At 37.5% G+C, this 14,385-nt stretch overlaps 1 protein-coding gene across 1 annotated transcript in view; it reads right to left on the bottom strand.

Moving 5' to 3' along the window:
* Positions 1–10,766, bottom strand: part of tspan18b (tetraspanin 18b) — a 45,392-nt gene extending 34,626 nt beyond the window's left edge. The window contains exon 1 of the mRNA XM_056256125.1: positions 10,515–10,766. The gene's annotated coding sequence lies outside the window, so the exon portion shown is untranslated. The remainder of the gene's footprint in view (positions 1–10,514) is intronic.
* Between the last annotated feature and the right edge of the window lie 3,619 nt (positions 10,767–14,385).

Genomic DNA, 14,385 nt, shown 5'->3' with positions numbered 1-14,385 from the left:
TATTTTTGAAGAAACCATGACCATTTTTTAAGGATTCTTTGATGAATAGAAAGTTCAAAAGAAGAGCATTTATTTTGAAACAATGTCTTTACTGTCACTTTTGATCAACTAAATGGATCTTTTTCTGATTAGTATTAATATCTCTTTTTTTTTTAAACGTACAGACCTGAAAAGTTTAAATGGTAGAGTATGTACAGTATCTATTTTTCCACCTCAACATACACCAAAAATGACAAAAACACCAGGCCGCAACGCAATCCCCTCTCCGCCCACATCCTCCTCTCAAGACACCTAATCAGTGGATTTCACGTGTATGAATATGAGATTTTGATACATGCGAATAAAACCGCAGCATCTGTCAGACAGAGATTTGGAAGAGAAGCTGGATGTTATAATTGATCTAGACTGAGATTTGACACAGCTGGAGGCTTGAATGGTAATGCTGCACTGCGCCGATTTCACGGGCACGACCGGAGGAGCAAAGAGAGCAGAAGCCGTGCTGGGATATAAGCACATCAACCCTTAGAACAGGATCGTTTGCCTCATCAGGCAGAAGCTCAACAGTGGGACCTCCTCGTAAACAGGCACATTTTGTTTAACCCCTACACCTCTGTGTGGTTTTCTAAAGCTATGCCTGAATCCAAAAGCTGAACAAACGTAGCTTTTCCATCTTTATAATAAATCAAGCAATTCAAGACATTATTTCCACCTATTTAACTTATCTAATTTCACAGGAAATGACATACTTAGCCGTTCAAAGCAAAGCCTTTGATACGAGATGATGAACTACGGGCTAAATGGGATTCACTGGGGCTCTTTAAACATCAATAAAACCTGTATTTTTCCTATAATATGTTCATAAAATGTTTCTGCTTTGCAATTTCCCAAAATCCCATTACCCTCAGGATGCAAAGAACAAGACATCCTAGGGTACAGATATCCTGCTTTTTACAGGATCTCAGGAGGAGGCTATCCGGGAGGAGTAGGTGGCAAAACGACCAGACATTTTTCCACAGTAAGGTCTCGTAAAAAAATCTCTCAGGGCTTTTAGAAACATTCCTCCCCCTGGCCATGGGAGCACAAGCGCAGAGACGTCAGGAGGGATCACACTCAACAACACAAACACAAATACTCTCAAAAAATCAGATGGAATCTTCAGGCCAAAATGCAAATACCAGACATAAACACTCTGAGAGATTTTACGATTCTCAAAATGTGTTCAGTCTTATTCGCCTGGATAAACACTGCAAAAACAGTCCATAACTTTAAAGACCCCAGGCGGAATAAATGGAAATTTCAGAAATAAAGACAGTGTGTGCACATCTGAGGCATATGAGAGGTCATTTCTGTTCTGGGATGTAAAACCCGAGGTTAACTGGTCACTACGCAACACTCTCTTGGAGAAAAAGCACTTCAGCTCACCAGCTGTGGGAACGGCAGTGAGAAAGATTACATCACAATGATTTATGGCACATAAGGAAGAGCCAGAGAAACTATGGAACATGAGATCATTTGGAGGGCATCCAATAAGAGGTCTCAATAGGAACACAAGTCAATTGGTTTTCACCCCAAGAAATGATGGATCAGCAGCGGGACAACAAATGAATGTGCTGAGAAAGTTAAGAGAACACATCTCAGAGTCAGACTCACACATACTGTCTCACAACACACATTACTCTTTGCTTTTAAGGAAATAATGGCATCCGTAATTCCAAAATATCAGTTTCTGTATTTAGACGGGTATCAAATTAATTAATCAAACTTTATCTAGATGAAAGAGGTCAAAAAAATTTAAACAGGATTCCAGAGTTGTACCTTGAAACCAAGAGGACATTACACAGTCCATTAATTTATAATCTTATTTTTGTCTGCATTTAATATGCAAAGGATCACATGGATTTTCTATTGTAGTGTAATTGTGGGTGTTACGCTACTGCAGTTGTTCATTAAGAAAATGCTGTTTACAACTGATCTTGTAGGCTGATGCTTGTTCCATATGTCTTCAATTGCCTCTGAAAGCCTCTAGCCAATTCTCGAAATTCAGTTTCTGCTCTCCAAAAGCATTAATAGGGCCACACAGATTATCTGACTCATTTTGACTCAGTCCAAATATCTTTTTGGACTGCATTCTGCTGACTGACACTTCTCATTGAGCTCAATGATCTGGATGGTGGGAAAAAGAAAGGAACAAATCTTTAATGTTTCATACTCTCCAAATTTGCATAGTTGTATAAAAACGGATTAATGCTCAAACATAAAATCTTTAAAAGGTTTAGTAGTTACCCAAAAAATTAAAGATCTCTCATAATTTACTCATCTACATGTTTTATTAAGCTTTGGAATGTGAAAGAAAGACAATGCCATTTAAGGAAAATAGGATATTCAGCAGGATATTCGGTTACACTTTATTTTGATGGTCCATTTTAGACATTCTACTAACTATAAGAAACTTTGAAACTATGTCAACTAACTCTCATTAGAGTATTAGTAGACTGTTAGGTTAGGGTTAGGTGTTAGGGTTCGGGTTAGTAGAATCAGTTGCAAAGTTCCTTATAGTCAGTAGAATGTTTGTTGGGAGCTTTAAAATTAAGTGTTAGCAGATTTTAAGCAGACAGACTAATACTCTAATGAGATTTAATTGCATGTAGTTGCAAAGTTACTTAGTTAGTAGAATGTTTAAAATGGATCATTAAAAGAAAGTGTTACTGGATATTCTTCACAATGAGGTTGAGCAGGCAAGATGATTTTCATTGCAATTTTAAATGCTGCAAATCACATTTCATAAGGTATTTTAAAAGACACTGAATTTGTTCAATCTTCAAAGGCCAGGTAAGTTATTCGGGTACAATATTTAAGGGCTTATGGAACAGAACTGAAAAGGGTCTTTATCATTCCAGCATCTTCAAACTATAAAATTGAGCTTTGATCAGCGTGGTGTGAAAAAGATATGAGTGAATAATAAGATATGAGTGAGCTGTTTTATGCATAACCTTCTCAGTACTAGAATGATTATTAAATAAATAAACTAAAATGATTTCTAAATACAATTTTGATGAATGTGTTTGATCATTAGGGTCATACAAGGATATGTACTAAATAATAGAAGAAAACACTGTATAAAGAAAGACAGACAGTATGAGAATAAAAATGTTGTAGGGGACGAAACCATATTGTAGGTTTAGGCTCATCACGTCCTGACATGCATTGAAAGAGAAAGACAATATTTGAATGAAAAACATTATTAAATGCTTTTCAGTTAAATAAATAAAAGTTTTCACAGCTAAACAATCAGACCATTCTTCAAGATAATGATGGATGCATTTTTCCCAAAAAAAAAAAAAAAAAATCAACCATTTAGCAAACAGCAAACAGAAATCGTTTACTTTCCCAAATATTAATTACAACTGTTTATTTCCTCTTCATTTTTCCAAATGTTAGACAAACAATGAAGCCACTGAGTTCCGTTTCTATTGTTCTATTTTAATGGAGCTTATTTGAGGCCTGTGTATTTCTGAGGGCACATCTCCAACTCAAAGAGATGTTGGCTGGCAAGTCTATAGAAGCACAGCACTAAAATATCCTTTTTCGGTTGATTTACACCATCTCAGATGCCATGGTCTCGCAGGACCCAAGAAAAACATCACAACTTGCCAATCAAAAGATTATCACAAAAGCGCAAACAGCTGGAGACTTGCCTCAACTGCAGGGTCTGATGTTTTCAGTCTTGCCGTCTCACACAGGTGGTTGTAATTAAGTCAGTGCAATGTGGCCACTCGCTGGCAGAAGAACATGTGACTAATTATTGGGACATAAGCCCAGGTTTATTATTTCCTGAAGCTCCCTGTCTTTGACCTGCATGAGGATTTAAGTTGCCAATCATAGCCCAAAATTCAGCACCAATTCAAGACAAGCACCTTGTAACCCTCAGTCTCGAACGATCCTGTTCTCTCCATCCTCAAAAACGCAAGCTGGCACATTCAATTTATGTTAAAATAATCAGTAACATGCAAATGATGCTCACACAAAGCATTTACTACCTTTGAAGAGTGCTCAGTCTTTTCCTCCGGCAGTTTTCAAATACGAGCAGAGATTAGGAAAGGAAGAGATTAGACTTCATGGTCTATTTCATCCATTCTCCAGCCTAATCAGTGGGGAATGATATCATTGCCCTAAATATTTCCTCAGCAGCTTGAATGTAGAAACGTGCAGTTTCCTCTTATTGACCACACAATGTGACAATGCAGCACCTTCCTGTGATCACGTTATCTCATGATTAAAGAGGACAGTTTTCTTCATGGTCCCGCATTGAACTGAAGCTGACTGACAACTGCTGTCTTGCAAGGATGATGCCTGGGGCTTCACAACACGCCCCTAAAAGCCACAAGATGACTTTAACGTTAGTGACCCACCAAATCTGTTGAAAGCCACATATGAGTAAAGAAGCCTGTCTGAAAAATTTATAGCAGCTCATAAAAAAATCATGAGGAAAAGTACTGTAAAAAGTACAGAACATGTCAACTTAATCTGTTGTTAAACACCAGGCCTAAAGTGGCATCTGATGTGGCAGACTGAGACTTGTAGGAGGAAGTTGTCAAATACATTATGAGGAGACTGGGGAAATGTTCTTGAGGATCGCCGGGTATGTATTTTGTAACTGACATGAACACTGACATACAAATGTACAAATTGTGAATTTGTCAGTTTAATTGAAAGCATTGTGGTTCTTTGTCTAGTTCACAGGAATGTATTTGTACACACTAATAGTCATAAGTTTGGACACATTTTTTTTCAGCTGCCGATTTCTGGTGACAGGGGCGACAGTGACCGTTGGCAAGAGGATGTGGGCGTGTCCAGTGACGTTATTTAACTTTATGCAAATGAAGAGCGACTTTCGGGGGCGACAACCAATAGGAGTGAAGTCAGTAAGTGGAGCGCACGCGAGTGTTGACGGCAACATGGAGAAGGTCATTTTAGCAGAACCGGACCTCATCCAGTCGCAGTTCCTTTTGTTTTAAATATGCAATATAAATAAATAAACTAAACGAAACATAAGAAAGAATAAGTTTGAGTGTCCAGACATTTGATTGGTGATGTGTACATGTATATAAAATGCACTCAGCAGTCTGTTTAACCTTTTCTATTAGGCTTGTATTGTTAGCTGTTTTTTGCATCAACCTAATGTTTTGTGAAATTAGAGGAAAACATGATTACAACAAACATGAATAAATTCTAATGCAGAAACATTTTGATTATGCAGAGGCATAATATTATGATGCACTAATGCATAATGCATTAAAATGCATAATGGTGATAGAATCTAGGGGAAAACAGTATATAACCCATTTATGTCTAAATGGTTCATACTGTAGCGCTCATCATCATGTTTGTATTGTAAGCATATAGCATATCTCAGCATATTGAGGGGAAAACAACTTTTTTGTGTGATTTTAGCACAAAAAACTTCTATTAAATCATCATCTCCAAATACAGCCACACTTTATGGAAACATTGAACCTGTAAGCTTCTTTCAGAAGATCCAAAATTCAAGATCCTAAATTAAAATTGTAACAGAGAGCAAATACCTTAAACACACTGAGCAAATGGACTTGATCCAGCTGTGCTCATTCCACTCTGATGCGAGTGTGTGTTTGTGTGAATGCATGCTTAAGTCCTTGTATGTGTGGGTGGTATTCAAAGACAAAACAACGTGTTTCTTGATCATTTCAAAAGAACAAAAAACTGTAGTGAACACCTCTGAACACAGAGAAAGACTAAAACCTACCAAGCGCTTTCCACCAAGGAATGTCTGTCTGCAGAGTAATGGCTTCTGAGTTTGCTATGTGCACTTGAATACACAGGAGTGACCGCAGAACTGTTACCAAAACCAAAAACCCAGAGGATGGGGAAAACAGAGGTGGGGAGTACAGGGGGAAAATCTGGAGAATAAACTTCTACTGGAATGAGAGAGAAAAAAAAGAGTGAGATCAGAAGCACACCAAATATGCCTGAGTCAGGAGTGAGGAGTTTAACTGTGTCAAAGGGAGAAACTGAAATCAGGCCTTTGCTACACAGACAATGTGAGCCCATACAGAGAGAAACAACTGTCTCTGTTTAAGCCACAAAAATGCCGTAAAAAGAGCAACTCGAATAAACAGAGCCCTTTAACTCAGTAGTTCAGGATACACAAGGGTAACTGTGTGTGCCGCTATTATAAACAGGCTATGGTTTTGAGAAATTGAACCAAAACCTTAATTATCAGTAAAATGCAGTGTTATTATCACAGTAAAAATGTTCATAATTTTAATGTAATTCATTTTATGCTACAGTAAAAACTGGAAAGTAATCAGTTAACTGTAAATTCCCTTACCTTATTGAGTGAAAAATAGTATTACATCTAACAGAACCATACATGTAATTTTACTGTACCGTATTGTAAAAATTGGTTTTGCAAGTATGAATTACCATAACATTTATGGTAAAAATCTGTTTTGTACTCAACAAAACAATACAGTACAGTGCTTTTGTAGTTCTTTTATAAGTTGTCATGATTCTAAATGTAATCAAAAAGTAGTCAGATTACATTACCTTAAATATACAATGGATTACAAGCATTAATAACTACAATTTTTGTCATGTAATTTGGAATCAGTAACTGACTACAATTTGCAAGTAATCTATCCAGCAGCACTATAAATATTGCCTGGTCAATATATAGACCAAGGCACAAAAAGACATCCCATAATGTCCTATACGTTGTCACCATGTGGGTTTCTGGCAATGGGGTGCCAAATTTAACAGGATTTCTGCTGAATTATCAGCAAGAATTAACAGCGAGTAAGCATGCAAGTTGTTTGCGAGTTGAAAAAAGATGTAATTCCTCAATCCTCTCAAATACTCGAACCAAAAATTAAGCCCACTACCAACATCTACTGCTTTCACTACATTATACAGACTCTTCAAATAAAAGTAAGCCACCTTAATCTCTAAATTTAATAAGCAGCTTAAGGAGGTTTCGATTCCAAACTTCCCTATTCCTATTTTTAATTTTCTGCTTAATCATTGTACCTTTTTATTTCTGTAACTAAAATTAAACATTTTAAATAGACACCAGCAACATGGGCTTCTTCTATATACAACCTACATTTCAAGAAGAAATCAAGGTATACATCTCAAATCTGCATTTTATTGTGGATAAAGATTAAATAATGACTGTGAGACCCTCCGCTATCTGTAGGACCCAGCTTGTAATATGCATACTTTCACTCGGACACACCAATATTGAAGGAAATTTCCTGAATAATAGATAAGAATTAGTTCTACTTATGCCAAGCACAAACAAGCGGTCTGTTTCCTCCAGATAAAGAGGTCCTGTTATTTACCAGGGTCACTGGACATCCCTGTCTTGAATGAACTTTGGAGCTCTCAGCTGCATCCTTTAAAGTTTCTCAAAGCTGTCTACAGGACGAAATCATAAGGAAAAGATCTATGCATTCATAATTGTTCTTGTTCAAAGTTCTGCAGGTCATACTTGACAAGCCTCTCATTTTTTTAAGTATCTATGAGCACAGAACACATATTCTTCATGGTAATTAATCTACACAGCTCCTTTGCAAATTTCATATGTCTCAGAGGCAACAAGGCCCCAAAACCCATTACTGGGTGAATCACCCCATGTCACACGCATTAGATGAGAGTCCTCCAGCAAATGGTGGGGAAAAGCAATTTTCTTTTCAAGGCAATAGATACTCTATCTCATTCCAGATCCTCTGCAGACTACAAACTGCCAGCTCGTGTAGCTCTGATGCCTGAAACTTGGAAGAAAGTGATGACTTGACCTCCTTTTCTCCCAGGGCCTTAGCTCTGCTGTCAATAAGGGCATTTCACTGGAGGCTGGATAAGAGCACAGGGTGGAATGAATCACCTGCACCGATTAGAGATCTAGCAACTGCGGTTGAGATCAAACCAGCCCTGACGACCAGTTCATTTGCCGCCATGTCAACTGATATTAATATAACAGCCTGGAGACGAGCCTCTTGCTCTCAACGGGGACTTCCCACCACGAAGAACCAAATATTCATTTCCAGGAGCTTAATGCCTTAGTGACTGAACGATTCTGTGTCTGCTCAAGCAGAACAAAACAGTCGCCCTCTTCCATATCTGCATCAGTCAAGCACTTTAGTTCACTCACTACACCATTTTATTGGAGTATGTTTTACAAGAAAATACTTTTTCAGTCTTTCTACTTCAAAATTTCACATTTAATTCAATGTGCAACTTGCCATTACTAATTGTTTGTGAAATGTACAAGCAATTTCTGAGTGAAAATGGTTTTCAAAGTAAATACTACACCAGATTTTTTCAGTGTAGGTTAGTTTGATACACATTCAAATAATCAATAAAAAAGGTTCATTTTATGTCTGTAAAATTAATTTTCATTGGATAATTAATTACCAAACACCACAATAGTGACTATAAATTATTCGTCCAAAAATGAATAATTGTTATTCATTTCTTTATCAATACACCATGAATATGTAAAAAATAGTATTTAAATAGTGGGCAAATTAGGTGTTTGATCTGTCAATCTATCATTTCTAGGCCTCTAATGTCCACATTTTAAACTTTTTTTTTTAAAATGTCTCGCAATAGCTCAGAGGAATGTAAAGGTTAATAGGCTCTATTCTTACCTCTGAGCCCGTGTTGAGTTGTGTGTGTGTGTGTGTGTGTATGTGTGAGTGAAGTCTGAGTTCTGACATCAGCATTTAGCTAAACTACAAACCCACAACTAAGGCCGGCATTAATGGATCCCTCAGAGCCAATATCTTCACGCACAAGTGCTTGACTAATTGAAAACTGGTCTGATTTGCTTTGAGGAACAAGTGCAAACACTTATGTCAGTCTACAAAAATAGGGTCCAGAAATAGGTGGACAAATTCACAGAAACCCTCTAATGGATATAAAGTTACAGTGCACATGAAGTTAGACAGTTGGAATGTAAGATTTAAGGCCTGTGCACTTGCAAATCTTTCAATAGCCACTTGATAATATATGGCAGGACTTTGTTTGAAAGAATATCCTCTATCTCAAAGAGATCATGAATTTCTGTTTCAAGAATAAGAATGTATTCAAAAGATTTTCAAGTTCTTCTCAATGACTCGTGATTAGATGAGATTTGATTGCATGGCATATCTCCATATTTGATGTAGTTTGACAGGCTGTGAAGTCCTGTCTTCTTCTTTTTAAGAGCATGTGGGCTGAAAAAAAAAACAATCTTCTGAAGGTACATCAAAAATTAACACTGGTGGTTAAAGTGCATTTAACGGTTAAAAGAATTCAGCTATATTGTAGATTAACCTAACCCGGCAATGTTTTTTTTCTTCTTCTGGAAAATGGCCAAAGGTAACACTCATACATCTTTTAGTTTAAAGGAAACTCCCCATAATTCATGTCTAACACAAGCATTGTTTCAAAGCATAGGGAGTTTTGTTAAAAGGAATGTCAATGGTTAAACGGGTAGTTCAGTTTTGTGCTTCAAAATCTATGGTACCATTCACTCCCATTATAAAGCTTGGAAGAGCCAGGATATTTTTTGAATATAGCCTAACTCAGATTGTGTTTGGCTGAAAGAAGAAAGACATACACCTAGCACATTTTTGGGTGAACTAACCCTTTAAATTATTATATCTGAGCTGCTGAACTGAGAGAGACAGACAGACAGATAGATAGATAGATAGATAGATAGATAGATAGATAGATAGATAGATAGATAGATAGATAGATAGATAGATAGATAGATAGATAGAATCATTCACAAAATGAAGACATGAACATGTTATCTCTCTTTCACAAACTGAAGACATAAGATAAGATTCTCGGTTTGATTGATTTAGACTGGCACTGAACTCATGCCCGTCGGCAGGACTGCTGACCTCCATCTGGGGGGATACACTACAGTTATGACGGGACCTCCTGGACAACACACGCTGCCTGCTGTCACACCCCGTGGGAAAACCGCCAGCCTGATGCCTCATCATCCCACCCAGACTTCCCCCGAGCTTTACTCACCCGGTTAGATTTAACAGAAACCGCCGGATAGTGACACGCGCCGTCATCGGTGTAATACGAGTGAGCAACGCGAGCAAACTATTTGTTTGTGGGTAAGAGAAGCGCTATGTGGAATACATAAAAATACATTTTCTTTTTCAATTCTGAGTGTTTTCTCCCTTCAAGCCTGTCAAAACAGTAGTTGGGCCACACTAAAATTAAAATTTACACCGCGCACAAAGAGTGAACCCTCGCATCTAAATATCAAATTGAAACATTTTAGTGTTTATCTGTTTGGATCTGCCCTGCTTAAGAGATCACCATATATGGCACATAAATGAAACATGAATGTTTTCTAGTTGATTTGAATTAAATGAATCTCTAAAGAGGGCTTCGTATCTCAGTGACCAGCCATTATAAGTTTGCAGTCATGTAAACACCAGCGGAGTTCAGTTTACCAAGAATCTCACCTCAAAATCCGGAACAACACGCGTCCTTCTTCGCTGTCCTGAGCTCTCCAGAGAAGAAACGAGGTCAAATATGATGGTTGTAAGTCTGCGTGAATGAATGCCGACTGAAAAACTGGTGGACCTGTAGATCTGCTCCGAATCCAGGAAAAAAACAACGAGCTTCAAGCGTCAGCTAATAAATTCCAGAGACCCCCAAACTGCTGCTGCCCTAATCTCGCGTCCCTCTCGCGCGCAGGAGCCTATACAGTTCAGCCTGGAGGGAGGGACTCTTTCTACTACTACAACTTCAACGCCCAGTTTACTTATTTCACTCTATTAGCGTTCTGCTGCTGTTAATCAATAGATATGCTATTAGAAATTATACATTGCGTTGGTACATTCAAGGATTCTCTCGAACTCCTCCCAGAACACCAATTTAGCGCTTTGCTCTTTCTACTCGTGGGCGGAGATTTAATGGTCAAATTGTTTTCACTTCCATGGCCCCCCTCAACACCACCACAGATGGCGAGTCAGATAAGAAAAGTATCACGATCCCTTTGTCTACATGCCCTCAAAGGTCGTGACTCTGACATTCCCTGTGGCATACATGATATCCCACCGCAATTCACATCTAGACCACAACCTCTGTCATAACAGAACCCCCTCTAAAGTGTATGCCACGATGGAAGGCTATATATAAATATATCGCCTATGTTTTCAGGGCATGTTCCAACTTGCCCCACTATTGGGTCATGTTGTCACAAAAGGTCAGCATTTACCTGGATTTTTTTTCCCGGGCCAATAATGGTGGAAATGTTCAATGCTTTTTAGATCAACTTGTGCTACTTAAAAATAAAGGTTTCCTTTGCACAAAAGGTTCTTTATATTGAAAAAAGGTTCTTCAGATTATTGACATGTTCTTCACTCTAAGAAAAAAAGTATTTTAAAGTCGCGATGAAACTACTGTAGCAACAGATCTTTTTCGCTGGACGATCCAGTGATTACATTTTGATTAAATTTACATTAAGAGGGAACAAAATTAACTGTTGGATGGAGGAATTTTTCACAATTAGACCTATCACAAAAAAAAAAGATGTGATAAATTTCCATTCAATGCCGACTTTTTTAGAACTATTTTTTTTAAGAACTGTTAAGTGAATGTTCTTTGGGGAACCCAAAATTGGTCTTCAATGGCATCGCTGCGGAAACCCCCATTTGGATGTTTTATTTTTAAGAAATTGACTTGGAGAAAAAAAACCTGGTTTGGGAAATGCGAATAATTTGTCAATTACTGGAATAGTGTGTAAGGTGGTACACACTCACAATTTCTTCAAAGTGATGGTGCCTCTTTGGCATCTTCCTTTGGCACCTTGGCCTTTGGCACTCTTTGGTGTCTGTGTTGTTTAACTATATTGGTCCTGTGACATGTGACAGTCCATCTCTGAGACATCTCTGAGCATGAGGAGACGCCTCTTTGTGTGTGTGTGTGTGTGTGTGTTTGTGTGTGTGTGTGTGTGTGTGTGTGTGTGTGCATGTGTCGTCTGCATGTAATTGAAATGTCAGCTCTCTGGTGATTTGAGCTGCTCAAGTAGGGAGGAGGTCTATGGCTGGTGGGGGGTGGGGTATGGGGGGGGGGGGGGGGGGCAGTAAGGGTACTTCAGTCCTCTGTGTTTTCTTAAGAAAGGACATGAGACATTCCACCACACAGCCATCCCTGAAAAGGGATAATTCACCTCAACATGAAGACGAGTAAATTATGACAGAATCTTCTTGTGGTTCCAATCCTGAAAGACTGAAGACAAACGAAAATGAAATCATTATTAGTTGGAAATCTTAATATTTGCAGTAGCTCTCGGAACGTACTTGAGAGTTCATGAGAGAAGAATGAATAGAATCTTTGAGTTAGTTCTTTTTCAATGAATCAGTTGATCCAGTTCACAAACTAATGATTCATTCACACTCATGGTCTTGATCATTTTAAGTGTTTGAAAGCTCTGAAAATGTCTCCTTTTGTTTTCCCTAGCCTCCTGAGACCCAGAAAAAAAAAGTTTTTTGAATTTAGTTTTTTTCCATGTCATCACACTGTTTAGAGCACAATAAACAAATGGTAAAAAAACACATATATAAAATAATATTTTATTCATAAGTTATGCTATGTCCTCTGTAGTGGACGCCAGGACTAAGTTGTTTAAAAAATAAAATGACATGAAATTATATGTATAGGCAAAAACAATGGGATTTTTTTTCAATCACCAATAAATTTTGGGGTTTCAGGATTTTTTCAACCAAAATTTGTATAAAGATTATTCTCAACTATGTTATGAAAGAAATAATGGAATGAATTGATACACCATTTTACTTTTTGCAATATGTGGGTAAAATGGCCATAAATTAATATTCCCATTCAATGCAATGTATCTATACACTGTATCTAATTTGCACATTAATGTGTTCTTGGAGCAACATTTAATGAAAAAAGAAGTGTAACAATTGGAGTAATTATTGGCAACATTTTAATAATATCATCTAATATTTCATAGGAATATTGATGTATAATTTATCTCCATATTCACTTGTTGTGTCTCCCAGAATGCCTGATAAACATGGTTTTAGTCCTGATGTCCTCTACAGTGGACACGTTTGAAATCAATGCCCTGTTCTGTAACAGAAAGTATTTTTTTTATTTGAAACCCCTTAACATTTTCCTGAGATGTTGTTTTATGAAATACAATTTGAAAAAGTAGTCCAATTTAAATATAATTACAATATATTATCATATTTCCATAAGAATGCTACATTTGATCACTAAATTAATGTCCAACATTTTTAAAGACCAAGGAGAAGTTGTTTTCATGGTGAAACCTCCAAACATTTGGTATCTCTGAAAAGTCCTGAATGTGCTCTTTACAGGACACCCAGGTTGTGTCATGTGACATGTATGATGTCAGAGAAATTCACTAAAATATAATGTCCACTACAGTGGACAAAAGTCTATTCTTGGGTCCCAGGAGGCTAGAAGAAAGAAAGTAAAATTGAACAAACTGAGAGCAGAAGCCTTTTTTGTACTCTGTTTATTATTATTCACAGCTAAAAGATCCCATCTGTCACCACCCCATAAAACTGCACGCTATAGCAGAATGTCCAACAATGTCCAACATGGTCACAACATGTAGAAACCGACAGGAAACTAGACCCCCTCCCTAATAGTCCACCCCATACTCCATACTCTATACCTATACACTCCATACTCTATACTCTATACACTCCATACTGTATACACTCCATACTGCATACTCTATACTCTATACCTATACACTCCATACTCTATACACTCCATACTGTATACACTCCATACTGCATACTCTATACTCTATACCTATACACTCCATACTCTATACTCTATACACTCCATACTCCATACTCTATACACTCCATACTCCATACTCTATACTCTATACCTATACACTCCATACTCTATACTCTATACACTCCATACTCCATACTCTATACACTCCATACTCCATACTCTATACTCTATACCTATACACTCCATACTCTATACTCTATACACTCCATACTCTATACACTCCATACTCCATACTCTATACTCTATACTCCATACTCTATACACTCCATACTCCATACTCTATACTCTATACACTCCATGCTCCATACTCCATACTCTATACTCTATACTCCATACTCCATACTCTGTACTCTATACTCTATACACTCCATACTCTATACTCTATACACTCCATACTCCATACTCCATACTCTATACACTCCATACTCCATACTCTATACTCCATACCTATACACTCCATACTCTATACTCTATACACTCCATACTCCATACTCTATACTCTATACCTATACACTCCATACTCTA

This window comes from Rhinichthys klamathensis, unplaced genomic scaffold (assembly GCF_029890125.1).
Source record: "Rhinichthys klamathensis goyatoka isolate OS25496 unplaced genomic scaffold, OSU_Roscu_1.1 h1tg000005l_1, whole genome shotgun sequence".
Lineage (NCBI taxonomy): Eukaryota > Metazoa > Chordata > Actinopteri > Cypriniformes > Leuciscidae > Rhinichthys > Rhinichthys klamathensis.
This window is presented reverse-complemented; position numbering and strand designations above follow the sequence as displayed.